At 36.4% G+C, this 16,730-nt stretch overlaps 1 protein-coding gene across 3 annotated transcripts in view; it reads left to right on the forward strand.

The window, feature by feature from the left end:
* Positions 1–16,730, forward strand: part of LOC134540631 (protein Fe65 homolog) — a 244,498-nt gene that overhangs the window by 69,195 nt on the left and 158,573 nt on the right. For 2 of the 3 annotated variants that reach the window (XM_063383481.1, XM_063383482.1), the window contains exon 2: positions 2,344–2,412. The gene's annotated coding sequence lies outside the window, so the exon portion shown is untranslated. Of the gene's footprint in view, positions 1–2,343; positions 2,417–16,730 lie in introns of all 3 variants that reach the window. The other variant, XM_063383483.1, reaches the window with a different exon arrangement.

Here is a 16,730-nt window from a genome sequence, read left to right on the forward strand (position 1 = left end):
GTTGTTTTATTTCTATTATTATTTGCATTCAAAACTAAAGTTGATTTTTTTTTCTTACACCAAGTATAACTTGTAATGCGCATCCATTTTTTGTTTCAATTGTAAATCTACCTTCCTTAACCCTTATCCGGAGACGTGGGGTCTCCGTGACCCCAGCAAAACTTTAACTTGCTGCCATCTATGTGCTGTTCAAGGCACTTGCTTGTGGTACCATCTACCTATCGCTTGGATATCACATAGTCTCCTCCTGCAGTGTCAGATTTGTTTACGCTGTCTGGCGCTAGATATCAGGTCGCAAAGATAACTTGGGGTCGTAGTGGCACCACGTCACCAGTTATGTTTCTATCTCAGAAGTGATAAAAAGGCTTCTAAACGAACATGTGTACGTGTGGGCGATCCAGATTATGACGAAACTATTACTAAGTGGTTGAAAGATATTTTTAGTGACTTAAGTGTTCAAAGTGTGTGTGGAAAAGCAATGTGTGATGATTGCAGAGCAAACAAATACTCTACTACAGAGTGACTTTTCGTACAAATTTAATTTTTTCAAACAATGTTCGGCTAATATATTTTATGTAAAAATGCCATTTTCAAAATATATAAGTATGCATGTGCTTTCTAGTTAGCGAGATTATATATTTTGTTGTGGTTTAAGCATTGGTTATGCAAGGAAAATATTTGGAGGGGAAAAAAGTAATTTCTTTTTTTGGGAAAATTTATCTGTTGTAGATTTTATGAAAAAGTCTTATTATTCATATAAGTTTTCTAGATTTTGTTTTGTCACATATCTATATTGAATAGCAAATAAAACTTTTAGGCTACCATCTGCTTATTTTTTTAAAAAAAGCAATTATTACAAATAGGCATTTTTAGATTTATTTGAGCAAGCACCAATAGAAAAAATTGTATTTTATAATTGGTAAATAATTATTTACTAATTTATTTTTTAATTTAATTAATAAGTATAAAAATGCATTAAATAATTTTACATGGAACAAAAATAATTTCTAATCAGTTAACTTCTACAAAACATTTTGGGGTCTGAGGGGCACCACGTCACCAGATATGTCAAATATTTTCACGTCTCCGGCTAAGGGTTAAGAGGTGTGCCCAGACATTCCTAATCCTCTCTGAGGATAGGTGCTGCTATCCAGCGGCCAACGTGAGAAGTGCGAGCTGTAGCGCCCGGCCGGTGCTGCGCTCTGTGAGGACCTGTGAAACTAGTTCCACGTTGAATGTAGACCACGGAGGTTCGTTTGCAACTAACCTTAATTTTAGGCATCATAGTAAATTGAATGCATTATCTTCCTTCTTTGAATGAATGCTACTCTTCCATTTTGTCATTTTTCAAGTTACACTTTTTGCGGAAAATATGATTTTCATATTAGAATTCATTTTGAGTACATTACTTGATTTTGTTAAAATCCTAAGACTTTTTGAACGATAATTTTTTTTTTTCACATTAGTCCTGCAAATGTTCACCCATGTAAGGCTTATAAGGAAATCTAACATATGTACGCCACATATGGCAGCACCGTTGTGCTGCGACCTTGCCCCCCACCCCCAATTCACGAAATGACTCCTACCATATTCTCTATGCCGAGAGCTCAGATGTGGCACATCAAAAACGGTTTTGGCGTTGTAATTTAAATTTGTCATCTCCCGTTTCACTGCTACGAATGCCTACACTGCAAGGTTTTTTTTTTGACGTGACAACGTCTAATAAATCGATAAACGCCGGCTGCACGCACGAAAAAGTGTCCCGTTACGCACATTATCCCGTTACGCTGTGTCCCGTTACGCTCATAGTACGCTTGCGCCGCATCGATCTCTCTTCCACTTGATTGGAACAACCATCGATTTGACCTTTTCGAGGCACATTAAACTTGAAATACTCCCATTCGTTTCCTACTTTTCCTATCATCGTCCTATCCTTAACAGTATAACACAGATTGGAAGAAGTTAAATAGCAAACAGGTATAAAAGTTATAGTTAAAATAATCTCTTCGTTAAAGTAATAAACATATTTGAATTAATGAGTGCAAATAAAAGTAAAATCATCAATTAAATTGTAGATTTCATTTCACTCCTTCTTTGTATCCATACAAAATAGTGATAATTCAATAAAAATGATTCAATTTTATTCATAAAAGTATGCAATCATTTCATCAATGTTTTGTTATGACGTCACGTTAAACTATCATCCGTAAACCGACTTTACATACCACTTTTTTTTTTTTTGCCAGGGGTAAGGAGGAGCTATTCGACCTGGGAATGCGACTGCTTCTCTTGTCCTCTTTGAACGCGCGACGGCTGAATGTTTCTGTTTTGGTTGTGTTGCAGGTGTGGTCGTAGCCATGGAGTTCGACACTACTGGAGAAATATGTCTGACGTTCGCTGCAACCTGGCTCAGTGAGTACGCATCTTTTTTGTCTTATAGACTAGACTGTAAAATACAACTTTCATTCTCAATTAATAGGGACCGGAAAAATTCGCGGGTTCAATGACCTGTAGGATGAACTCCATAGTTCTACAGTACACTCGGTCAAATGTCACCCACTCGTTGGCTGCTGTCTTGTGAGACGTCCCAACGTAGCAGCCTGTGATTCGATAAAAAGCTTTGGTCGGGTGTTTCTCACCGGCTCAGAGTCATCCAGGTGAGTTGTGAGCCAATATCAGAAGCAGCACTCAGGTACAACTATTTGTATTTTGGCCTATCGCGAAATGAATTCGCGAATTTTTCCAGTCTCTATCAATTAACGAAGAACGGAGGCTAACTGCGCCGAGTTAAATTGCTTAGAACGTGGATATCCAGAAGAATAATCTTGGTACATCAGCAAGACATGAGTAAGTCTTCCAGTAATCGCCAGAGATGTGTAACATCTAACCTCGGTAACGAGCGAATTCATGTGTTCTCGGGTTGCAAACACACTTGATATTTCGAAAATTGTGTTTCTAACTGCATTTCTGGACGCGAATCACACGTAGTTTCCGCACCCGCCGCTAGAATTCGCTGCCGGAGCAGTTTCGTCGACTATCGAATCATTCGATTTGCAGAGCGAATTTAAAAAAAAAATGTAGAATGAAACGACTCCGCTAAAAGCTCAAAAAAAAAACTCTTAATAAAAAATACGAAAATTCCGGCTGATTTTTGACAAGGAATTTTTTTATTAAAAATACTGCCAATTTCGAATACCTACTTCCCACTTGTGTTTGAGAACTGGTTCTTAACACATTTCCGTTCCTTGTCTTCGGTCGCATTCGCGGAATTACTTCCACTTAAACTGCCGTGTACCGAGAGCTAAGATGTTACACATAAAAAAAAAAACAACTAAAAAAATTGGTTGTCTGTAAAGTCGGTTTACGGACGATAGTTTAACGTGACAACGTCATAACAAAACATTGATGAAATGATTGCATACTTTTATGAATAAAATTGAATAATTTTTATTTTAATAATAAAAGAATAAATACTTGAAATTATACTAGTAATCAGATTTTTAAAATGCAAGAATAATTAACCTTTATTGCCGAAATTGTTGTTGTAATAATGAAAACCACATTAACTTTTCACTTTACTTTATAAACAGTCGACGAAACAGTTCACGTGTAGATGTCTTGTAATTAATTTTAAAAACTGGCGTTTAGCTATAAAGTTTAAATGTAATTATGAACAAGTTTTCATATAAATAAATTGTAATCAAATATCTAAAATAACCTATTATTACTGCTCTCGCCGACAGATGCTACTTTTTTTAATAATAAAGGAATAAATACTTAATTATACTAGTAATCAGATTCATTTTCTTACGTACATTTGACGTAGAAATTATTTCATATTACACATTTATAAACAAAGTTTTCACTTCTGTCGGTACGGCGCAAGCGTACAATGAGCGTAACGGGACACAGCGTAACGGAACAATGTGCGTAACGGGACACAGCGTAACGGAACAGTGTGCGTAACGGGACACTTTTTCGTGCGTTCAACCGGCGTTCATCGGTTTATCAGACGTTGTCACGTCAAAAAAACAAACCTATGTTGTTAACACGAAGGTTAATATGTTCGGGCGTGTCGAAAACACACGTTGGTGAAATGTAGGTTTTGTGGGGATAGTGGGCGTGGCCTGCCTGGCCCCGAGGGTTTTTGCGCACCCCCTCCCACCCCTCAACTCTTCACCCGTCTCTTCGGACGATCGATGGGGCTGTCATCAGCGAAACGTGTCGCCCCGGCGATGCGACGTGGTTTGGTAAAATGGGGCTGGGTGAAGCCCTCTTCCCCACCGAGGCTTCAAGGCTATCTGGTCAACTCTGCCGCGATGGAGCTTGTTACAAAATGAGCGTGAACGTAATTTAAAAAAAAATGCGCACGTGTACTTATGTACGCGCGTTAGAAGTTGTACTTACCTGTCGTAATAAAAAAAAACTTTTAATTTTTTATGCAAATAATTAATAAAAATAAATTAATGTAAGGCCTGGACTGATAATATAAATACGGTTGGTAAAGTATATTGAATAAAAATTTTATTAAAAATTAATACTTAGTATTCAATATTAATATGAACACATGTATAAAACTAATTAAATAATTTAGTAAAATAATCGAGATAAACTTTAATTAGTAAAGAAAATCATACTTTTAAACTGAATGTTTATTCTTATTTATTAAATAATAATGTAATTTATAATTTCTAAAGCAAAAATTATACATACGGGAACATAACTTCACTTATATAATTCACTTGAAAAATTTTATAAAAAATGTATCTATATTACTAATATTCATAAAAAAATGTTTTAATGATGTGGACCTGTATTCAATATGAATCACTAAATTATAAGATTTAAAAGCAAGTGTTTTTATTTTTGTATATAACTTTTTATTTGTATGTAGCCTTTTTTATCCTGTGAAAATTTCTTTGTATTTTGCGTGCACATTTGCACTACGCCGTATTTCGACTTTCGAGTTATGTTTAGTCTTAAATAAAGGTTGACAAAAGAAGAGTGTTCTTACAGTTTTTGTTAACCAGTTTTTGAACTTTTTGTCAAATGTAACAAGAATATCTTTTATTTGTGTTAGGATTAAATTAACTCAATGTCCGTAAATTTACGAAGTTAGTCGTACTTTTACGAAGATCCTGGATAATTTTTAACAGGATTTTTTTGTAAATTCAAGATGAAAATTTCAACATTGTAGGCATCCTCTGGTAGCCTTGCGTTAGATCTACATCATAATTCGTACTTTATGTCCAATGACTTCAAATATAAAATTAGTTACACAAAAAATAATAACCGACAGATCTTTTCTTGATGCCCATGTCTGTTAACACTGTTAAAAAAATTTACTTCCAGTTTACTATGAACGTTGTCTACAAATTACCTTCGTAAATTCACTGCTCTCTACGTAATTCTAAGCACACTAAGCTCACTTGCTTTTAAAATTTATCAAAAAGAATATTCTTGGCATATTAGCAAAACATTCACAAACTGGTTGAGTCTACAGCAATAATTACTTTGTCTCAGAACGAAGTATACAATGGAGAAGTTAAAATACGGCGTAGTTTATATGAATAGTCAGTTATTTGAAATTATGAATCTCTTCCTTCATTTGAGTTAAATTTTTAGTTGAAATCTCCGCAAATTTACCGTAATTTATAACGGTGTAGGTACATGGATCTCGAGCAGGTAAGCAACGTGTTTACACCTAATGCGTAAACCCTTTTGACAAAATTTTGATTTACAGAAGAAACACGTGTAATGTATACATGCTGCAGTTCTCGAGTACACTATTAAAACAAATTTAAAAAATTACGTAATTTTTATCTACAGTAATTCACTTTGTATAACGAATACAGTGGTTAAATACTTCGGACTAGTTTAAAAGACTTGCACCAATATTTTGAGTTTTAAAACGAGATTCCCCAATTTCATACAGACGATCATAAAGGCATTTATAAAAGTGACGTCATGCCTACAAGATGTATGGTAGAGAGTGCTTATTTTTTTATGTGTTTATTTATTCCTGTGCATACAGCAGCGCTATAAAACTGTAGCTAACCTCTGAGGTTTATCTGGTAAATAAAATAGCTTTTTTTTTTTGTAGCCACACTGTGGTTTTTATTGTATCCAGCTTGTGAAGTTAACAGCCGTGTCCTTGGGTTCTTTCGTTTATGCTCTCAGTAAAAGGGTACTATGAAAATAGCGTCTTTGGAAAATGAAACACGCCGTATAATTTTTTTATCATCTCAAAATATTAATGTTCCACACCGTGTTATTATTTTAACTGTTGCTTGTAAAACTGTGAAAGTAGTTGTTCTGGGTTTAACTTTCTTGACATTGCCCCTCATACCCCCCTCAGATTTCTGACATATGAAGCATTATTTTACGTTTCATTCTTTTAAACCCCCTCCTTCTCCGTGACTACTGTTGCGTACATGCTTCTAATTTTAGTCAAATTGCTATGCTTGTATAGTTATTGATGAAATGGAAGACCATAGCTGGAACTAGCAATTATCATTTTCCTATCGAGGATGCGCAGACGTAAGACGTAAGACGCTGAACTCTTCTTCCGTAATCCTGGTTTCGAATTGTCACCCTTCCAATCTCCCAAGTAATTAATGGAATGATATATTATATAATATAATTCCCCAATGATAAATAGGTGGAGACTGGAAAAATTCGCGGTTTCAATGACCTCTAGGATAGACTCCACGATCCTCTATGTACTAGGACAAATTGCACCTGCTCATTGGATAATGACTCGTGACACGCGTTACCTGGGATGCTTGTGATTTGATTCTTCTTTTGTTGAAGATTTTTCACTGGCTTAGAGACCTTCAGGTAAACGGTGGTCCAATCACTGACTCAGAATGAAGGTGAACGAGTTTGGAGTCTAGCCTACCGCGAAATGAATCCGCGAATTTTTCCGGTCTCTATTAATAGGTGTTGAAAAAAAAAACTACCTGTTGAAGTCGTTACCATGGTTGACTTAAGAAAAATTGTTATCTAGTGGTTTTCTTTCATGGCTCTTATAAAAAAAATCACTATCCAAAAATAAGAATTTTATCGTTCTCAATAACTGCCGTGATTTTGCACAAATTACTTTCAGAATGATACGTAAAGTATAATATCGAAAAATCTTTTGTCGAGTTTTTTAATGGGAAAATTTTGACCATGGAGGTTTAAATGGGGTAGTTTTTAAAAATAAAAAAATAAAAAAAATCACAATTTCCTTAGTAGGTATGCAAAATGCATACATTAAAATTTTTTATACCTCTTAAGAATACTAGCGAAATATTTTATTTGAGAAACATTTTTATAGGTTGAACACCAACTATTAGTTTAGGGGGTGGGGAAAAAAGGGGGTTCAAGGACCAAAACAATTAATATACTTAGTAAAATCCGTTATAAGGTATTGTAAATCTCCTAAATATTATCCAAAACTTTAGTGTCAAAACACTTTTGATACGGCCTATCCTTACGGAAGGGGTTTTGTCCTTTTAATCACGATTTTAAATTTGGTTGATTTTTGTTACAATTTATTATTTTGCCTTACTAAAAAAATTGTTCTTAAAATATGATTTAAAAATGTTTGTTTTGTATTTTGGTCATTTATTGTAATTTTTTTTGTAAAATTAATTTTTCCGAATATGGTTAGTAAAGTTAAAATATCGCACGTTGCATAAATAGTCTGTATAGCACTCACTCACAAGCGTGATTGTGTCAGCGTAAAGTTTCATGAAAAGAATAATTACTGTGATATTGTTTAAAGATGTAAAAAAAATTAAATTATACAAATAATATATTATTATGTCTCCTTACGTACATAAATTCGAACTTATAAATATATACCGGTAGCCGGTCGGCCGAGAAGAGAAGAATTTTTCATTGCGCACGCAAAATTTGTGTTTTAGCTACATTTCTGGACGCGAATCACACGTAGTTTCCGCACCCGCCGCTAGAATTCGCTGCCGGAGCAGCCGCGTCTTCTATCGAATCATTCCATTTGCAGATAGAAATTTTAATGTATGTAATGAAACGGCTCGTATGGATTTTTTTTTACATATCAAATGGCTCGTGTTTAATTTTTTTTACATAGTCTCGGTAGAAGATCTGGAAGTCCTTGAAGAAGGGGGGGAAAGTGGCTTCGTGTTCAGAAACTGTTTTTTTTTTTCTCATAGTGAGAGCATCAAAGTTACAAAGGATCCAGGATAAATGTTTAAGGTCGGTTTTTAACTTGAAGTCTCGGTGATAATTTGTCAAGAGTGTTATGACCAGCTTGGTTGGTTACGACTTCATGACTCGTTTTCAAAATTTTGAAAGAAAAAAAAATTCTAGCCCCAGTTTGTGCAATCGACTGGTCTCGTTAAGTATTACCCACAGGTTTAATACACGCTCGAGATCAGACCTTAAACATTGTATTCCCGCCCACGAGATGCAACACTGTTCCAACTCCTCCACTGTTTCTGCAGCGCGCGACTGGAACAGGCTCCCTGCAGACTTGGGAGGCTCAGAAACACTCACCGAGTTCGAACTTGAGGTTGCGACATGCATCGTTCAGTGTCGCCAATGATTCCATGTGCATATGTAATGTTTGTAGCCATTTGTGTATATGCTGTGTTCCTGTTTTTTAAGTTATTTTAATTTTTAATGTTATCAACTTTTGTTGTTACTGTTCTTTAGTGGTGCAAATGTCTAGATTTTAGTTCTTAATCTGTTTGTTTAGTATTATAAGTTTATGAAGTATGATTTTTGTATATTTGTGTAGTGCAGCGGTTCTAAAAGCCTTACCTTCGCCATTAAGTCGATAAATAAATACCTGTGCAAATTCTTATACTGCTCTGTGAAGATAGCTACGACTTCCGTCATCGTGTCGACCCCGTAATTCATTGTAGACCGGGCTTGAAGGTTCCGATTTCATGATATTAGTTAATCAGTAGCATAATGGGTCATCCAGTAATGGCTCTCCACGTATGTTCGTCATACATCTTGCGGATTTACGACGTCTGGACACGAACTAAGTCAATTTAATTCATGCATGTAGCCTGAAATTGATAGCCTTCTTTCCTAGATGAAAGAATGACCTTCATGGGGAGGGGGGGGAAGAGGCGTGGGAAGTTTTACCTACTCATGTAGGCCCGCTTTCAAGATAACATTGGTAGATCTTTAAACTGGCACGTTCAGTGCAGGGTATCCATAAATTAATGTCCCAGACTATTTACAACAAATAATACATCAAATTGAAGGTAAACTAACCTTGTTTTTCTCACAAATGTTCAATATGTGCACCTTCAGTTATACGGCACACATCCAACCCAAAGTCCAACTCTTCCCCACACTTTGGTTAACACGTCCGGAGTAATGGAAGCAATGGCCTCTTCAATCCTGTGTCTCAACTCTGGTAAATCATTAGTTAGCGGTGGAACGTAGACCCAGATCTTTTATAAAGCCCCAAAGGGGGAAAAAAAAGTTGGCATCATGTCAGGTGAACGCGGAGGCCATAGAAAAAAGAGCTCTCGAGAATTACGACCAATCACAGATCAGGGACTTCAACGTTCAACCATTATCGTACCGAGAGATTCCAATAGGGAGGGGCTACATCACCTTGGCAAATATTACAGGTCCACGCTCTACTAATTTTGGGGAAAGAGCCATTCTTTCGCGCAGCAAGCGAGAAAAATAGCAAAGCATTATTCGAGCGTGCGCTTATCTAGAAATCTTTTGAAATCTACTCGAGATATCGGGGTGGGGGTCTGTTTACGAAAAGCATTTAAGAGTTCGCGGAAGGCCGAAAAGTACTTTTGATGTCGGGTTAAGTTTTTTAACTGTATTTTTAGAAGAGTTAAAATGGCTACAACACATGTTTTCAGAGTAATTTTTAGGCGTAAAAACAACCGGCACAGATTCTTGAAAGCACTTAAGGGACTTGCATTACCCCTTTATCTTCATTTCTCCGCCATTTAATGTTACGGTCACCGCTCAAATTTCACAGTTATCATGTGACGACGAGAAGACTGCGCGCCAGTCCAGAGGAGACACCGCGCTAGAAGCACCATCGAGCGTCGCGCTTATCATCCCGCCTCGCTAACACACATACACCCCTGAAGAGACGGGCCCCTTAACCCACTAGTAATATAACATCGCAATTCACCATAAGATATCCTCTCAATAGCCACAATTAGCTCGCCCGCGACTCCCGAGCTAGTGAGTACAGTACCTCCAATACGGTCTAGGCACATGAAGCCACTGCCGCCCACCGCTCCGTATTTACAATTTTATACGATGTATTCATTTGCAGGAGTTAGGCACGGGAAAGTTCACGGTTATAATGATGTTCCACGGAGTGGCATCGTACAGCGGCAAGTCGAATCGACCGCCCAAACATGAGCCGGCTCTCCTCGAACTATGATCGCAAAGGTGATCTCAGCTGTGGTCAGCTGACACCAGGACTCTTGCCTCTCTGCCACAAGCAACCTCCGCTCTCTCCCCTTGGACGGGAGCGAAGGACTATCCCCCCCCCCCCTAATCTAACTTAAATCTATGAGTGTGCGGGAGAGGTCTGGGTAGGGAAGACTCTTTTAAGTGCGTCTCAGGCCGAAGCCTATACGCTCTAATCATGCAGGAGAGGTAGCATGCATCATGTGCTAGGAGGGGTATTGGCCAGCCATGGCTGCGATTGGTGCCATGACTAAACTCCCCCTCACTGATTATACTAGACTAAAAACTGGATAAGTTGGGCCTAGGTAAAACCTGCATGGACACAGGGGAAAATCCTGGGCTTGTTTTATGCGGGGTCCAGCGAAGGACTGATGATAAAGAAAGATTATAAGTAGGGACGGGAAAAATTCGCAGATTCAGTGACCTCTAGGATAGCCTCCATTATCCTCTGCATTTCTCAAGTAAACACGCGTGTTCATTGGGTACTAAATTGTGAGGCGTCTCCACTGGGTAGCTTGTGATTCGACGCTTCATTGGTCGATAGTCTCTCATTGGTCCAGAGAGCTCCAGTTAAACTGCGAGCCAATAGCAGAACCAGCAGAATTGTACACATGTTTGAATTTCAGCCTATCACGAAATGGAATCCGTGAATTTTTCCGGTCTTTAATTATAAGCCTTCCTCTCCTCCGCCTTAGTTAGAACAGTATCGGCTGTGTGTGGGAGTGGGAGCGTGATAGGGACCTTCAAGCTTCTGCTTCTTCCTCATAGATGGCAGGGCCTCGAGCAACCATATATACACCCTCCCCGTCTGAAGGCCATCATCTCGCCACTGATGCGCCGGAACTAAGCTTCTCATCTCCCTGCACGATAACGGCGACCTACTGAGACATCCGGACACTCAAGTGATCATCTGATCCCAATTTCATTGTTTTCGGATCTGTGATCGCCGAAATTGTTTCCGATGAGAGAGAGAGAGAGAGAGAGAGAGAGAGAGAGAGAGAGAGAGACCTGATTCTTTTGTCGCCGCCCTTCTGGGGGCCTATTGTTGACGCTGTCGGAATAATTCCGCTGGCAGAATGGCTTGATTCCGACAGGCTCATATAGGCTATGCACAATTATTCGTAAAAATGTACATCTATTCCGGGATTGAAATGCATTTTAAATGAATAAATTTATTTATGAATTCCTCTCTCAGTTACAATTGATTGTGAAAATAAAGGTTATCCTTTTTTTTTACTTCTCCCTATTGTGCAAACCTAGCCAATATTCCTACCATGCAGAAAATATTTTTTTTGAAAACAACAAGCACTAATAAAAACCCACACAAGTATTATTAAATAAATAATGACAGAAGATACAGTAGCAGTTTTTTTTTTAAATAAATACATGGATTGTTTTCAAGAAATCCCTACTCCAAACAATTACAAAATTTCTCCTCGAAATAATTGCCCAGAAATTGTCCACAAAAGTTATTATTATACTAGCTGCCCGACCCGGCTTCGCACGGCTATAGATACTACAGGGAAAAGAAGACCAAATATCACATTTACAGTAATAATAAATTAAATACCATGGCAATTAATTTATTACAATGTTTTTTAATGTATCGGAGAAAAAACGAATAGCACCGATGGTTTCCCGACTATCGAGCACGCAACGTACAACTGGTGTACCCGTACTTCGCTTCGGCAGTCTGCAGGCAGTACACTCTTGCGCCGCTCATTTTATATGCCCCTCCTTGCGGGTACACCACTGCAGCGCCTCGAATGGAAAAGGAAATCAAAGCGATGCCCGTTGCCATGTTCTGTTCAAACGTTTTAAATTCGAAAATTTACAGGAAATTTCCCTGAATATAATCGCAGCGTCATCTGCCGGGTCGAACTGAAATTACTATAATTACTATAAGATACTATACATGTTATAATGTTATAATTTATTTTACAAACTTATATTTTTATTTTCAAAGAGACATCAATACGTCATAAGTTGCATAGAATAAAATGAGAACTACAATTTAAAATTGTAGGTTAAGTTGATTGTTATTGAATGCACGTCTATACATTATTAAAAGTAATGAAAAATCGTGTTAAATACTCACTTTGATACTGCACCTTACATATTTTGCATAATGTATATTTTTTATTACATTTTAATATGTAGAATAAAATTAGAACTGACAATTTAAATTTGGAGGTTAAGTTGATTGGTATTGAATTCACGTGTATACATAATTAAAATCACGAAAAATCATGTAAAATACTCACTTCAATACTGAACCTCACAAATTTGCACCTATATTTTTAATTACACTTTAAGATGTTATTTAAATAAATAATAATATAATAATCTCAATAACCAGTTCTATTTTAATTTTAATGTAATAACAAAAATTCATAAAATCCATCCAAAGATTAACAACAACACATAAATAAATACACAACACACACACACACACACACACACATATATATATACATATATATATATATATATATATATACTGTAAACTTAAACCATTTAAAGATCAACAACAATTTATAAATAAAAAATTAATTAAATAAACATTTTCCAGTGGACCAAATTGTGAATATAAACCATCCTCGAATCCCCGTGAACTCACACAAAAAATTTCATCAAAATCGGTCCAGCCGTCTAGGAGGATTTCAGTGACATACACACGCACACAAGAAATATATATATATATATATATATATATATATATATATAAAGATAATGAGTTCCAGTGATTGTAAAAATCTTAATGTACTCATTCATAAATTATTTGCTGAACCAAGAAACACTGCATAAAATTTATTTTCACCTCAGAGTTTAAAAGTATGATACGAGTTGGAACCAATTAAGCAGTAACCATATACTAAAAAAAGTAGTTTTTTAAGTGATAGGATTTTTTTATATACTAAAAAAACATTTTCATGAATATTTGTATTTTGTAGTACCTACTTTTTTCCCAAGATAAATAAAGTTGACAGTTAAATTAAACAATAATATTTTTCCCTGCTTAAAACATTTTTTATAAATATAAGTCATAGAATTTTCGTTTCTCGGGCGTAACTTTACAACTCATTTTTAATTATTACTTATGTATTTATATACATAACTTCCACGTCCATCAACTAGAGAAAAAATGAACATAATGAAAAAAAATTAACACATTTTCATGAGAAATGGCCCTTCCCTAATTGTGATTGGCCATTTACAGGGCTTGTAACAAGTCACTTTTTTAACTTTTTTTTTAACTTTTTTTGTGGTTGGTCACTTTTTGTCACTTTTTTCAAATTTGTTCACTTTTTGTCACTATTTTTCACAAAAACATCATCATTGTACATAAATTGTGATAATATTTACATTAAAATTAAATAAAACTACTAGCATTCGAGTGTTAAACTGAATCATGTCCCAATGAACGTATTGTGAGGGGCACATTTCATGCTCCAAGCTGTTTTCACCCAGCTTGTTGTAGCATTTTCTTGCAGGAGATTATCATAGGATCTCAGAATATTTCAGTACCATTGACTGTTGCATGTTTTTTCTCATGTGTAATATCTTCAAATATTTTGATTTGTTTTCAGTGTTTTGAGTTAGTTTATGTGTTAGTTTCAGATATTTTAAGTTTTGGATTTTATGTGTATTCTAATTCTAAGTGTTTGTTTCCATTTTTTTAATTATTACAGTGCATATCTGTGGCTATTTGCTAAAAATTGAACGGTCTCTTTTTAGCATTTTTTAACAGAGAAGTTGTTATTTATGTTTGTTTTATTACTCTTGTGTTACAGTTTAGTGTGAAGCATGGGGAAGTGTAAATTTCATGAAACATGGTTAGAAAGAGACGATAGTCAAGGTTATAAAGTGAGACAATGGGGACGAAAAGAAAATGATGCTGAACTGTTTTGAATGATTTGTCAAAAGACTATTAATATTAACAAAAGATTTCAAGCAGTTACCCAGCATGCAGGTATTGTAAAACACAAGCAAGCGATTGAAACACAGTTAGCCTCAAATCAACTCCATCTTCTGCCCCAAGCTAGTTCTTGCAGTGTTTCTGACAAACAGTGCTCTAAGCCAACATTGTCACCTCCTGTATCATCTCCACCTTGTTCATCAATTCTGTTGTACAATTCTCGTGACAGAACTACAGCTGCTGAACTCATATGGTGTATGAGGTGTGTAGCAAGTGATTATTCATTTTCATCCTGTATTGGACTGCGAGAAAAATTTCAAATCATGTTTGGTGACTCCGTACCACAAGACTTTTCTCTTGGTAACAACAAAGCTCACTACCTCGTAACTGATGCGATGGCACCATATTTTAAGAAGATTCAGATACAAGAAATGGAGGGATCTTTTTTCACTGTGTATTACGATGAAACTACCAATGCTGCTGGAGTAAAGGAATTGCAAACTGGTGTTAGATATTGGTCAAAGAAGCATAAACTAATTGTTTGCCAGCACTTAGAAACTTTTTACATCACTACAGCCACTGCTACAATCTTAACAGACAAGATATGTGATGTCATGACCAATGCCATTCTTCCATTATCCAACCTTCTTATGCTTGGTTCAGATGGACCAAATGTCAACAAAGCAGTAGCCCGCCTCATAAATAATCAGCTTCTATTGTGTAGAAGAAAACCTTTGATAGATGTTGGAACATGTAATATCCACATTGTTCATAATGCATTTTTAAAAGGGCTCGAACAACTTGGAGATGATGTCTCTGATCTTGTTTTTGCAATTTACCATTTTTTCCATGGCTGGCCGGCTCGCTGGGATAGTTACTGCAATGTTCGAGCAAGTTTGAAAATTCCATCACATCATTTCATTAAACATGTCTGTAGCAGGTGGCTCACTTTGCAAGCAGCAGCTGATATATTGCTTGAACAGTGGGATGCTGTGATACAATATTTTCTTGACTTCATCCCAAAAAAGAAAGCTGATTTAGTAACAAAACCAAGCTACACCAAGGTTGTAAGGCTACTGAAGAAACCTGCAGTAAAAGCTTAAGTCATGTTCGTAATTTCTAGTGCTGCTGTTTTTAGCCAGGTGACAGAATTTTTCCAAAAGGAAGAGCCTCTAGTACACCTGTTGAGTCACAGTCTGAATTCTCTAGTGAGAACTTTGCTTGGCAGAATATGCAAACAAGATTCCCTCAGAACATTTAAACCTGAAAACTACGAGGGTTTTCTTAGCTCAGAACATTTACTTCCTGTGACTGAAATGGTGTTTAGTGACGAAATCTCTAAAATTTTGCAGGCTGTAACAGAAAAAGTTCGGACAGTTTTTTGTTTCTTAGCTCAAAAGCATTACTCTGAAAGTGTCAAACATCTAATTAATAAGTCTTCTCTGTCCTCCCCATTGCTCAAGAGTTTTGCCTGTTTCCATCTAAATGAGAGAGTTTCTACAGACAGCTGCCACAGCATTGTTGAAGTTGCTCGAGTAATGCCATGGGAGTTGCCTACAGACGTATCGTTGGATGAGTGGAAATTGCTGCAACTTGAACGTGATGAGGAGGGGTCACAGAATAAGCGTATTGACTTGTACTGGCTACAGTTTATGGAAAGACGAGACATCAATGGCAGCCCTAAATATCCAACTGTGACAAAAGTGGTAAAAGCTGCACTTTCATTGTCACATGGAAATGCAGATGCTGAAAGGAGCTTCTCATCTTCATGTAGAGCCCTAACACCTGCCAGGGCTAAAATGTCAGAAAGAACATTGAATACATATGACAACAAGCCATACTTGATTCCCATAAGCAATGAACTTCTTAACATGGGACGTGTAGCATATAAGAGTTACCATGCTTACTTGGAAGAAAAACGTAGACAGGAAGAAGAAGAAGAAGAAGAAAAGAAACATAATGATGAAGAAAGAAGGATAGCCGAAGAAGAAAAAAGGAAGAAGCTAGATGTGAAGAGAAAATCTATCGCCAAAGATGAAGAAGCACTTGTAAAAATGCGAAAAGAACAAGATGATACTCTTGACAATGCTTCAAAACTGCTAACTGAAGCTAATGAAAGATTGAAGAAGGCATTAAGGAACAAGAATCTGAAGGAAGCTGCTTTAGCACAAGCTATGATAGAAGGAGTTACCAAAGTGCAAGAAGAAGCTGATAAGCAAAGACACACAGTTAAATGTGTAGAAAAATCTGTAGAAAGAAAGAAATCAAAATTAAATTCTGATTTTTTTGTGAAACATTAGCTCCAACAAATATTTTCAGTACAAAAACCATGAATCTGATTTTATGTCAGCCGAAAAGCCAAATCGCAAGATTT

This window comes from Bacillus rossius, chromosome 17 (genome assembly GCF_032445375.1).
Source record: "Bacillus rossius redtenbacheri isolate Brsri chromosome 17, Brsri_v3, whole genome shotgun sequence".
NCBI classification, from domain to species: Eukaryota; Metazoa; Arthropoda; class Insecta; order Phasmatodea; family Bacillidae; genus Bacillus; species Bacillus rossius.